The sequence below is a fragment of the Lissotriton helveticus genome, chromosome 2_1 (genome assembly GCF_964261635.1).
Source record: "Lissotriton helveticus chromosome 2_1, aLisHel1.1, whole genome shotgun sequence".
Lineage (NCBI taxonomy): Eukaryota > Metazoa > Chordata > Amphibia > Caudata > Salamandridae > Lissotriton > Lissotriton helveticus.
The window spans coordinates 1879439748-1879453187 of record NC_136059.1 but is presented as its reverse complement, the minus strand read 5'-3'; the positions used below and the strand labels follow the sequence as shown (position 1 = coordinate 1879453187).

At 46.2% G+C, this 13440-nt stretch overlaps 1 protein-coding gene across 5 annotated transcripts in view; it reads right to left on the bottom strand.

Annotated features, from left to right (window-relative positions):
* LOC144818922 (uncharacterized) overlaps positions 1–13440 on the bottom strand; it is a 387843-nt gene that overhangs the window by 160275 nt on the left and 214128 nt on the right. The window contains exon 1 of one of the 5 annotated variants that reach the window (XM_078676807.1): positions 10564–10582. The exons of the other annotated variants lie outside the window; for them this stretch is intronic. The gene's annotated coding sequence lies outside the window, so the exon portion shown is untranslated. Of the gene's footprint in view, positions 1–10563; positions 10583–13440 lie in introns of those variants that run through there. 5 annotated transcript variants of the gene reach the window in all.

The window sequence follows — 13440 nt, the reverse complement described above, 5'->3', positions numbered from 1 at the left end:
GCGGCAGGCGGGACTTCCGGTTGGGCTGACAATGCTTCCGGGTCGCCGCAGGCAGCGCGGCGGCCCGGCGGGGGGGGGGGAATGAAGCAGCAAATGCCGGGTGGGCACTGGCGTTTAAGCAAATAATAGATCGAGGTGGGCACTCGATCGGGCCCAGAAATAACAGCAAGGTCCCTGGCGGGGTGGGCACCTGCCAGGGGACTTAAAACAAAATCGGCAATCAGAGTGCCTCTAGCGCTAGCAGCAACAGTACAGCGCTCGTAAGCGCTAGGGGCAGGAATCAAGCGCCCCCAGCGCTATGGACACAAAATAAAGCGCTCTCAATCGCTTAAGGGCAAATACAGCGCTCCCCAGCGCTAGGAGCAACAAGTCCAGCAGAGTCCTTCAGGGGATGCAGCAAAATCCTGGGGGGATAGGAAGAAGGTCAGAAGGATCCCAGGGCAAAGCAAAGTCCCCCAATCAGCCCAGGCAAGGCAGAGGGGTCCCCCAGAAGTCCTCCAGGCATCCATAAGGAATCAAGGGGCTGGGCAGGGCCCAGGGATTCCCCTGGGCCCAAGCAGCAGCACGCCCCTGGTAGGATTCAAGTCAGAAACAAGAACATTTTTAGAGTGTCACAGCACCCTTTTTATACCCAAAATCCTTTGTCTAAAGGGTGCAGGCAGTGTGAGAACCAGCTAGAACTGGTTATAGGGAACTCCTTTCAGTGTGAGGGGCAGAGGCAACAGTCGCCCAGCAGGAGGTGGAGCCAGCATTGTGGCAGGCAGGCACAGCCCTCTTCACTCCCAGGTGCTATCTCCTCCCACTTCCCTGGCAGCAGATGCAGCCTTTCATCCATGGGCTGACTCAGACAACCTCCTGGGGCTCCCCAGCCCCTGCCACCCTCAAACCAGACAGTGAATCCACAAGCAGGCCCAGGCACTCTTGGGCCAGGCTCACCAGCCAATCACACGCCAGGCACAAATTACACAAATATGCCAACTTCTAGAAGTGGCACTTCTACACTAGACACACTCATGCCGCATATACCATTACGCAGCATTCAATCTCACGAGTTCGTACATACCAAACTCGACCCTGCACTCCCCACACATCAGGAACTACCATGGGCATACATATTCCCCCTCCATTCCTATGGGATGGCAGGTCACTCACCACACATACACAGAGAGCTCACGCACTTTACACTGTACCACAGTGAAAAAGAGAGCAAAAAGTCTCGGGGTGAACCTGCCAAAAGGGCCGGGTTCAACAAATCCTCTTTCCTTCCACAAACGGCCAAAACTATGGGCGACACCAAAAGCATATTGGCTATCTGTATAAACAGTCACTCTCTTTCCTTTTGCCAACACACATGCTCTTGTTAATGCAATTAACTCTGCAGCTTGAGCTGAATTTTGTGCAATGCGTGCAGTTTCTACTACTGTGTGCAGAGTAGTAACAGCATAGGCTGCTGTTGTCTCGACATTAGGAAGCTTAAAGCAAGACCCATCCACTCACAGGATTCCATCCGGATCCGCAAATGGCGTATCTTTTAATTCAATTCGACCTTTAGTTTCTTCTTCTGTGCGAAGAAAACAATCATGTTGATCTTGTACCTTTTTATCATCCAAAACAGGTAACAAAGTTGCTGGATTCAGAACATTACATCTCTTGATATGTATGTGACTAGCTAAAAGCTTCAACTCATATCCAGACAAATGAGCACTTGTTAAATGCTGCGTCTTTGTTTTGTTCAAAAGGGTATCTACTGCATGTGGCACCATGACATTAAGAGGATGATCTAACACCAAACCAGCAGATTGACGAATAGAGATCGCCGCTGCTGCTGTTGCTCTGAGACAACTAGGTAATGCCTTGGCTACTGGATCCAATGTAGCCGAAAAATAGGCACAAGGCCTCTGTTTGTCCCCGAGTTGTTGTGTCAAGACTGACAACGCGCAACCTTCTCTCTCATGAACATAAAGTGTGAAAGGCTTGCTATAATCCGGAGTACCCAACACAGGAGCAGAACACAAAGCAGTGCGTAAATCAGAAAAACTCTTCTGACATTCATCAGTCCAAGGAAGAGGTTGGGGTGTATCTTTCAGAGTGAGCACCAACAAAGGTTTGGCCAAAAGGGAAAAATTTGGGATCCATTTCCTACAATAAGAGGTAATGCCTAAGAAAGCATGCACCTCTCTTTGTGTGGATGGTACAGACATTCGTGCAATCGAATGGATATGTTCTGGGGTCAATTGCCTTCCCTCCTTTGACAAGAGATGACCTAAATAGGTAACCTCTTGGCGGCAATATTGTAATTTAGAAGGTGACACCTTATGATGTAAATCAGACAAATGTTGCAAGAGCAACACAGTCGAATGTTTACAAACATCTTCCGAATCGGCAGCCACTAGCAAATCATCCATATATTGAATGAGAGTAGCACCTGAAGGGAAGGAGAAAGTATCAAGCTGAGATTTCAAAGCCTGACTATAGATGGAGGGACTCTCACAATAGCCTTGGGGTGCACGTTTAAATCGGAAGCTTTGACCCCTGAGAGAGAAACCAAAGAGATCCCTGCTCTCTTTAGCAATAGGAATGCTAAAGAAAGCATTTTTGAGATCGATGACCGAAAACCAAGCTGCCGTAGCAGGAACCATAGTAAGTAGAGCAGTGATATCCGGGACAACAGGAAACTGAGGGACAACAATTTTGTTGACCTCTCGGAGATCAATCACAAAACGATACACGGGAGGCTTGGAAGGATCAGTACGCTTAAGAACAGGCAGAACAGGGCTATTGAAACATTTCCTCTGGTCTCTTCGACCACACCCTTCTGAACCAAGTCATAAACAATAGCTAACAAAGCTCTCTCACCATCATTAGAAATCTTGTATTGAGGAATGCGTGGCAACTTAACATCAGGCTTAACAGTAATCACATAAGGCGGAATTTAAAGCAAACCAACATCATTCGGACCCGTAGCCCAAAGTGTGGCAGGAAGTGAACGCAGTTCAAGTGGCAGTTGGTCTTGAGACACATACATCGGAGAAGTCAATTTATCACCCAAAGTAAGGTGTACACCAGAGGGGGAACAATACAATGTAGCATGCAAGCGTTTTAATAAATCCAAACCCAATAAATTCTCTCCGCAACCCGTCGTCAAATGAAGTGGAGCTTCTAAATCATACGGACCAATGGAAAGAGGCAAAGGAAAAGAAATAGGGTTACTAACTGGGGCGCCAGAGAATCCTACAGAAACATTTGTTAAGCCTGACAAAGGGGCCCCAGGGAGTTTGGAATGTATAATAGAACCTCCCATTGCACCAGTATCCAAAAGAAATGGTTCCATAACACCCAATGCTACAACATCAACATAAGGTCCATTCTGATCCACTGGAACTGATACGACTCCCTTACTTTGTCTATGGCTGTCCTAGCTAGTGTGAAAATAGGGACTTTCACTCTCTGCATAGTAATCGTCATTATAATATTGCGCAGACTTAGAATTCTGTTGATCAAAATAGTTCATAGTATTCTGCGGTGGTAAGGGACACTGTTCTTGAGACAACGCACCTCGCCCTCTACCCCTAGGTGCTGACTGAACACCCAAAAAAACAATTGAGGAAGAATAGAGGTAGTGATGATAGAATCACCCTCCTGTACGTTATAGATAACCAAAGAGATTCTATCAATGTGAGAGAGTGGCTAGATTTATTTGTTTTTATGTTGCAGTGAAAATACTAAAAATACTAGTGTGTGCTCTCTTCGCAGGTTGTCGAAGGAAAGCACTATGTGCTTTTAAAATACCCCTCACACACTATGAATCCCATAGTGTCATGCTTCATCATAGGGGTCTTCCCGTCCCTCCACGGGGCGGGGCGTGCTGCGACCTACGAACTTCGCGGGAGCACTGAAAACCGGCCCGGACTGGCCGTTGTGGGCAACGGGCAATCCCCCGGTCGGCCGCAAGGGTGGGGGCCGGTTTTGGGCCCTGGGGGCTGTTTTTGTTGCAGAGCCGTTTTTGCAGCATAGCTGCAAAATTGGCCCTGTAACAAAATCGGCTGAAAAGCGGCCCTGGCAAAGTGCTCGCCCCCCTCCCGCCCAGGGTGCGGGGGGGGCGGCCGAGCACTTTGCCAGGGCCGGTTTTGGTTCCCAGTCCGGCCCTGACTGAAATGGTGATGTTAGGCTATGTGTGGTGTGATGGGGATAGTGGACTGGTCAAGGTGGGGACCTACTGTGATGTAGTGATAATACTAAAAGTAAAAAATTCCCTGGCCAGTAGAAAAAAATATTTATTCGCTTCTCTCGCTGGGAACAATAAAAAGGGGTTCGAAGGAAGTAGAACAGACTCTGTTAACTACTTGGTCGACATGACATGTTTCATAAGCAGACCCCTGCTGCTTATTCATCAGGACCAGAACCCGCGGAGCTGCGCTAGGGTAGGAATAAGGCGATAACCCGCCAGCGGTCACTAAACCGATGTTTTGAACCCTAAGACGCAGACTCATGGGGCCAGCCAGAACTGCAGGCAGGATGGGAACAAATTATAGCGCTGTCACACAGTTCAGTCAGGGGGAGACAGGTAGGCCCAGCTGTAGGCAGGGGATGCGCACGGCAGCTTAGTCCAGTACCTGGTCCCAGGAAGCAGGTTTCTAGGCGCTTGGATGGTTCTGCGCCCTTAGTTGCTTGTTTCTTAAAGTTGAAGAGGGGGGGGGGTAATGAGTTGAGGGCTTGAAGAATTTCTCCTCAGTCACTGCAGATGGGCCCTGGGGTTCCCTACCACTGGGCCAGATCAGGGGGCTAGCTTTGGACACCTCACCCAGCTTAAGAGGCAGTACCTAGATCCTGTCACTCCCAGTAGCATAGATTCCTCACTAGGCCCTCCCGCCTAAAACTCCTGCGTGGGCTCCCCAGGTCAGTGATGCCCCAACTGACCAGAAAAAGTTCCCTCCCTTGCTTATATATGCCCAGGTCAGGTGACCACTCTCTAAGGCGGGAAAAGTCAGGTCCGCCTTCCTTCTGGAAGGTTCCAGGAGCTTCCCCACTCTAACTATGGACAGGGGCTGGGTGGCTGGTGTTGCAACATTGTATGGGGACCCAGCCTGCTCCTGCCAACTAGGGTGCTACACTAAAAAGACCACGCTGCAGTAGCAGGGGCCAGTGGCAGCTATGTTGAAAGTAGAGAGCACCTGCACCCTAACACAGATTAGCTATGAAAAGGTGCCCGAAGACCTAAGGGCCAGCAAAAAGTAGGTGGGAAAAATGAGGCAAGGGCAAAAAATCACAGGGAAAGACCACCCTAAGGCTGACAGGTCTAACACACACTATACTGTAATTTACTCATGATCCACTTATGAGCGAGAGAATCTAATTTAATCTGCTCTTCTAAATCTGGAATCTGACTACGAGATTGCCTTCGAGATGAAGCAGGGGAAAAAGTAAGAGGTCCAAGAAAAGGTGACAAGAGGCTGGAAACAGTGTTAACTAATCGTTGTCGAGCTGTAGGGGAATCTGACACTAGAACAGGAGATAACGTATTCTGTAAAACAGGAGAAGAACTAGTAGCCAGAGACTGAAGATAAAGGAAACTGAAGCACAGAAGGTTGAGGTACAGAAGTCGGTGGCAAAGGAGGCGGAGGTGGAATTACTTGAAGAGGCAAATGTGCAGGAACTGGAATAACTGGATTAGCAGCAGGTTGTAATGGGGGTGCGTTAGCGCCTAATACATAAGGTGGAGGTAATGTCAATAGATGGGACATGAAAGGATCTTCACCAGGGCCCTTACTCTTTGAGGAAGTAGGCAACACGGGATAACATCTATCTAATGCCATACGATGCTGTCTCTCTGAAACTTCAATTATCTGGTCAGTCTCATCATTTTTAAACTGTTGGGCAGCCTGTAAAATTGTCATACTTTGCTCCTTTTTATCTTTCTTCATTTGCTTAATTTCTTTCTGTTTGGCTTCCTTACGCCATAGGCGAAAAGATTTCAACATTGCCGGCCGGGCTTTTCTTTTAAATAGAATCGTTTCCAAATTATTTAATATATCAGGCTCAAAGCTACCATTTTGTGGCTACGGCAAAACACCATCTTTTTTTCGTATATCGGATCCATGTTTCGTTAAAAATAATAGGACCAAGACCATGTTTCGAATAGAGCTCGTAAGTGGGAGTTCCAACCGGATGAATCGGACAAGAATCCTCTAGCCGGGAATCTCTCGAGCAACCAAAACAACAGAATTTCCTAAACTTACCAAATCCAGGCATTTTGTAATGGACTGGATTCTTCAAACGTCGAGAGGTTTTAGGACAATATAGTCACAGCACAAACGTACTTACCCCTCGGCTTCGATAACTGCACTAATCGAATAACAAAAACCAAAACAAAGAGTGGGCGCTACCCACGAATACTTAACTAGATGTTTTCACACGCCAACAGATGTTTGTCTAACGTCTCGCGATACCAGTCATCACCAGAGGGCCAAGGCAGGGCGACAGTCAGGTCAGCAGTCGTCAGCAGCCGTCGGAAAGGAGTAGCCGCGCTTCAAAAGACTTTCGGTCCACTTCGACATACAGGGGTCGCTCACGTGGTGCGCAAATCCTCCAGAATTTTCTTGCGAAGCTCCTCACGACCCTCGGGCTGAACCACTACCGCTGAAGTCGCCCCACGCTGGGCGCCAATTGGAGAACCTGATCTTATGGGCCAAGCGGCACAGGGCACGCCTATAATCTCCGGGTTCACCTGCCTTGTCGAACAGAGACACGAGACACTCTGTTGGGCATAGAAAACAGATTTATTAGCTGCAGCTAAGCACAGTTGTCCAAGAAGTACCCTAAGGGTATATTCTCAGGAGACTGCCACTTCAATCCGTGGCGCACAATCTTATATAGTATATACATTTACAATACCCACTCCCAAAACATACAAAACTGACAAATAGGAATAGTTCGAAAACAAGCTATCGGATGTCCAAAACACACCTTTCTTTCAGACCCGTAATTCAATTTGCAGGTGGTAGAACATGTTTGAATGCTTCAAAGGATAGTTTATGTAACAAGAGAATACACAGAGAGAATAGCGAAGGTCAGTCAAATAAGATAAAGTCAGGAAGAATGGTGGGACCCAAACAGTGGAGTATAATAAGGATTAATGAGTCTAGACATGGATTTAGCAAACTCGGCCAGGCCCTGACATCGGTTTCGTAAACAAGGACAGGGGTTACTCTTTAACAGAGGGACACGTAGCAGCTGAAAAAGCAAAAAGACCGCGTTCGCCGTGCTGCCTGAGTGAGGCAACACAAAATGGTGGCTAAGCACAAAATGGCGGCTAGATACGAAGCGAAGCCGAAACCACATAACCTCAGGACGCCGTCCACCCGCTTGGTATCCCGACTCGAGACCTGTATGTCTCTCAGTCTATGTGTACAGATGATAAAGGGTCAGACGTTGTTTGAGTGGGTGCCTGTAGGTCCTGTGAATGGATGTCTGTTTGCTCGCCTAGGTGCGTGGGTGCTCTAAGTGTGTCTGTCTAAATGTGCATGAATGTCTGTAGATATACTGCTCTGTCTGGTGAATTGCAAACCATTTAGCTTCTCCAGTTGTTCTGCAATTATATGATGCAGACCAATCAGGATGATAGCAATTGTGTTCCAGTTATAAGTCATATTGTGGTCGTAAAGTGTGGGTGCACATGGTGCACATATTTATTTGCACTACCATTGGATGTACAATTTAGAAGGTGTGCAACTTGTACCCACTTCTGAGTTTGATACCTCAGAAGAGAGAATAGCATGACAATATCTCACTCTAGTCTGAGTTGCACAAACAACTAATATGGGCTATTACTGCTGCGGTTTCACTTGCTGTAAATCATGCAATCAAATACCTGAGATGTGTGCCTGATTCATAATGCTGTTTCTAAGCTATAAATATGCAGTGCAATTCAATATACCTTAATGTGCTTAAAGCTAACATACAAGTATATATTCCAAAAATAGTTATAGTTTAATAAAAGTTCAGCAAGGAGTCAGGAAGGTTAGATATTGTACTGATATATATTGTAATTTAAATTACATAGGGGCATATTCACAAGGAGCTATCACAGAATGAACTGCACTTTATCGCAGCCAAAGTCGTGATATATTTACCCCACCATTCACAAGCAGGTGCTGACAGCCCACAGCACCACTTTTTCCGTGATAGCAGCCGCAAAAAACATCACCACAGAGGACACCCGCAACTATCTCTAATGAGATGCAGAGTAGGCGTTCCCGTGACTAAAGCCGCGACAACACCACACTTCAACATTCACAACGACCAGACAGATTGGCGATAAGAACACAAAACATGCGATAAGGCGCATTAGCAGCAGGTATTTAACACCTGCCTCAAGCAGGTGTAAAGCCGGACAACTACCTGCAGTAGGCAACGGAGCCCCGCACACAGCAAAACTCAAAGAACGAACGAACAGCGTCATGGAGCTACTCATCATGCAGCTCGGCGCCCCAACAGGACCACACCACCCCAGGACCGCCACCAACCCTGGACCCGGACCCCCCGCCCCGGACCACGACAGAGGCAGCGCAGAGTATGACAGTGGACATACCGAAAACGCACCACTCTCACAGACCTAACGCCCAAGGAAGTCATTGCCCACTACAGGCTCAAAAGAACAAACATTCACCGCATCCTGACCCACATTGCCCACAGGCTGACGGTCCCAACACAGCGGAGAACCAACATCCCTCCGGAGACAAAGCTGCTGGCTGTGCTGCACCTGTTGACCTCTGGTACCTTCCAACCAATAACTGTTAGAGTCGGAGGGGTCTCACAGCCAGCCCTATCAAAGTTCATCACACCTGTCCTGGATGCCATCCTCAGCTTCATACCACAGTACCTTCACTTCCCCAACACTGCGCAGGAACAGCTGGAGACCAAGCAAGGCTTCTATGCCATAGCTGTATTCCCGGCCGTGTTGGGGCAATCGACTGCACACATGTCCCACTTGTAGCCTCTGCGGAAACTGAACACCACTACTGCAACAGAAAGTATTTAGAGATAAATAACATTCTGGATCCTTCGCAGTCAGGCTTCCGGCCGGGCTTTAGCACTGAGACCGCCATACTGGGGGGATCTGTACTTCTCATCCTCTTAGACCTCGTCGCAGCATTCGACACTGTCTCCCATCGACTGCTGTTGGAGAGGCTACGGGATTGCGGAGTGGAGGACATCGCCCGGAAGTGGCTAATAAGCTTTTTGACAGATAAAGGGCAAACGGTTATGTTGGGCCCCTATAGGTCAAAAAAGTTCCGGTTAGATAAGGGGGTTCCACAGGGCTCCTGCTTGAGCCCCACTCTTTTCAACGTATATGTGGCTCCTTTGGCCAAAATTGTTCGTCCCTTTGGGTTAGAGATTATATCATATGCTGACGACACCCAGCTGATTTTCCCTATAGGATCAAACCTGAATGAGGAGAGATTGCGTTTTTTGGCTGATATGATGGCTATCTCAAGATGGATGACAGAAAGTTTTCTCCAGCTCAACCCAAGAAAAACGGAGCTTATGCTTCTGGGAAGAACGAATAACATCAATATGGCAGACTGGTGGCCTGATCAGCTGGGGCAGGCTCCCACACCCTCACCTTCAGGGAGGAGTCTGGGAATACAATTGGATGACAAACTAACCATGAAGGATAATGTCAAAAACATCATTGGCTCCTGCTATTATAGTCTTCGCCTCCTTCGCAGAATTATCCCATATCTGCCAGTGAAACATCGCAGAACTGTGGTACAGGCGATGGTGATGAGTCGCATGGACTACGGGAACGCCCTATTGGCAGAAGTGGGTGAAACTCTGATAATGAAACTTCAAGTCATCCAAAACACTGCGGCAAGGATGGTTTTGAACCATCCGCCAGGATCTCCATCTCTCCCACTGCTCAGAGAACTCCACTGGCTGTCAGTGAAAAAGAGATCATTTTTTAAGATCTGCTGTTTCACTTTCAAAGCCATCAAGGGTGCAGGTCCTGTTTACTTACAAAAGAAACTCTGTATGCAGTCCTCCTGCCGCAATCTGAGACCAAATACTATGGTGTGATGTTTGTAACCACGTAAACATCCCAAATCCTCTTTAAAAACATTTGGAAACTGTTTTGCCATACTCAATGACAAGTTTTCGTCACTTATGTTACATACAGTATTAAATATCTCTTGAATCTGAACTTGAGGAGAGGCATTGGGGATCAAGTGTAACACCCAATTGACGTTGATGCAACCAACCTAATAACGCATCCCCTTTTTTTGACACATAAACTTTTCCCACAATAATGCGAGATCCAAGTTCTATCTCAGCCATGAAATATCCTAACATGGAAATAGGCTTCTCACTATAACCTAAAGGCAAAATATCACATTTGAACATTTTCACATTTTTTGAAAACAACTCATTAAACAGTTTTTCATCAATTATCGTTATCTTAGAGCAAGAATCAAATTTAAAATTTACCATTGAATTTTCTACCTTAACCATGAACGATGGATGATCTGAATTATCATCATGTACCTCAAAACAAATAGATCTTACTTGAGGTTGAGACCATCTTCTCCTTGAGTTATCTCCGTTATGTGTTTTTGTCCTGCAAAATTTAGCATAGTGTCCTTTTTTATTACATAAATTACAGGTTACCTTTAAAGCAGGACAAATAGGAGAATTAGCCAAATGATTAATTTGACCACATCTAAAACAAGAAAATTTGTAATTTGATGACCTAATTTGCTTATCTTCAAGATTCACACTTTCTGTCTTTTTTAATTGACAAACAGTCTCATCAACTTTTATTTTATCTTTCGACTCAGAAGTAGAAGGTTTCTCTTTCTCTTTTTTTAATTCTCCAACACATCTTGTCATATGTTCAACTTGCTTAGCTATTACTAAAACTTCTTAAAGAGGAGGTTCATCCTTCAACCAAAGTTCTTTTCTAATTTCATCATGTCTTATCTTATCTTATCTTATTGTTTTGGTAAAGCGCTACAGCTGCCCCGGCAATGAGGCGTCCCGGCGCTGGAACCCGGATCAGATCCTAAGCGTGGAGAGTCCATGGATAGAGGAAGGATTACAGGCAAGGGAATAGAAAAGTTTTCACTGCTTTCCGGAAAGCTGATAAGTTGTCTATCGAGCGAATGTGATGTGGTAGTTCATTCCACATCTTGGCTCCCAGGAACCTAAAGGAGCGGCCGCCCATGCGACAGAGTTTTATGCGTGGGACGCATAGAAGGTTTTGGTTGGACGACCTTAGGTTCCGTGACGGCGCGTAGGGAGTAAGAAGGGGTTGAAGCAGAGGGGGGGTGTTGAGTTTGAGGATTTTGAAGGTCATGATGAGGGTCTTGAACTTGATTCTGGAGTCTACAGGGAGCCAGTGCAGTTTTCTGATGGTCGTTCTGGCTGAGCATCTGCGGGGGAGGCCGACCAGAGTTCTAGCCGCAGAGTTCTGCACGCGTTGGAGTCGTGCTAACTCACATTTGTTGGCACCAAGAAGGAGCACATTGGCATAGTCTAGGCGCGAGAGGATGGTGGCTTGGATGATGAGTTGGCGGGTCTTTGCGTCAAAGAAGCCTAGTATGTGGCTGAGGCTTCTCAGTAGGCCAATACAGGTGCCGGCAACTTTTTTGGTGTGGGCTCGAAAGTTGAGTGAGTCGTCCATCCAGACACCTAAATTTTTCACTAGAGTCTTGGGGGGAGGGATGGTACCGAGGGAGGACGGCCACCAGTGCTCGTTCCAAAGGCTGGTGTTTTTGCCAAGGAGGAGCACCTCTGTTTTTCCGCCATTAAGTTGTAAACAGTTCGTTGTCATCCATTGGGCGACCGCAGAGAGTCCGTTTTTGAAATTAGAGGAAAAGTTGGAAGGACCATCTGAGAGAGCGATGGCCAGTTGTGTATCGTCAGCGTACGATACTAATGTCAAGCCCCATTCTTTGGCCACTGCCGCCAGAGGCTGAACATAAAGATTAAAAAGAGAGGGGCTTAACGCAGAGCCCTGCGGGACTCCCTGTTCAATAGGGTGGGGCTTAGATAGAAAGGGGGGGGGCAGAAACTCGAAAAGACCTGTTCTCGAGGAAGGATCTAAGCCACTCCAAGGCATGACCGGTTACTCCAAAGGTCTCCAGACGTTTAAGAAGGATGACATGGGATACCGTGTCAAATGCCGCGCTGAGATCCAGAAGGATCAGCGCAGCACTTTGACCGGCATCTAAGATCGTACGGAGGTGCTCTGTGGTGGCTAAGAGAGCAGACTCAGTGCTATGGCCTGGTCTGAACCCATTTTGTGCACATCTTAACACAAATTGATCTCGAATCCTTTCATCGAGGGTTTGTCCAAAGTTACAAGACGATGCGAGTTTCCTTAAAGAAGATACATAATCTTTTACTGACTCATCTTTCTTTTGTTCTCTCAGTCCAAAATGGTAGCTTTCCATAATAGTACTGAGTCTAGGTAAGTAGTGTCTATCAAGTTGTAGAATTGCTATCTCATATTCATTTAGATTTCTTTGTTCGGCAGCCGATAGGTCTGGTAAATGTTCAAGAACATCTTGCCCTTCACCTCCCAGACAATGTAGGAGAAGTGAATGTTTTCTTTCCGCACTCAAGTTTGTTCCACAAACTCTTGCGTAATTTGCAAACAATTTTTTCCACTTTTTCCATTTCATATTTGGTTCACCTGGACTCGTGAGAAAAAATGCTGGCTGAGTTACATTTTGCATTTTTTTTAAGTGGTAAGTAAAGATATATGTAAATAATCACTTATTTATAGTGTTTATATTATTTTCCTCTTTTAAATTAAAGAAAAATGTTTGATTTCATTATAAATCTCCTTTTCATAAATAGAATTCCTCTTGATTTATAATATGGAGTGTTTCTTATTGTTAGCTTCTTTTTTTTTTTTTTTAAGACACTCCTGATTTATTCATCTTGTATTGTCCTTTGTTAAATGTACACCGCCGTGAGGAACAATTGAATAATAAGGACGTTCTTTTAGAATGTAGTACAATTGAAGACGTTCTAATACAATTATTGAGAACGTGATATTGGAACGCAGCGGAGAGTTCTTCAAAACACAGAGTTAAACAGAAGGACGTGATGCTGGAACGCAGCGCAGAGTTCTTTGAAGCCCAGCGTTATAGAGGAACGTGAGGAATCCAGCGCGTAATACGTTTTTTTTGCCAGCGCGAGCAGCCCAGCTAGGAAAGCAGCGCGAGCACAAAAAAAAAACGTTTACTTTATGCGCAGACTAGGATCCTTTCCTAACTTCAGAATAAATTAGTTTTTTAAGTCCTAGTATCGTTTTTCTTTAATTATGCCTCCCGCTCTCCTCACCAGTGAATCAGACTCAATTTCAGCCGCTGTGAAGTCAACACTTGCTTCATAAATCGAAGAACAGCCGCCGGAGGAGAGACAATGTCAGAT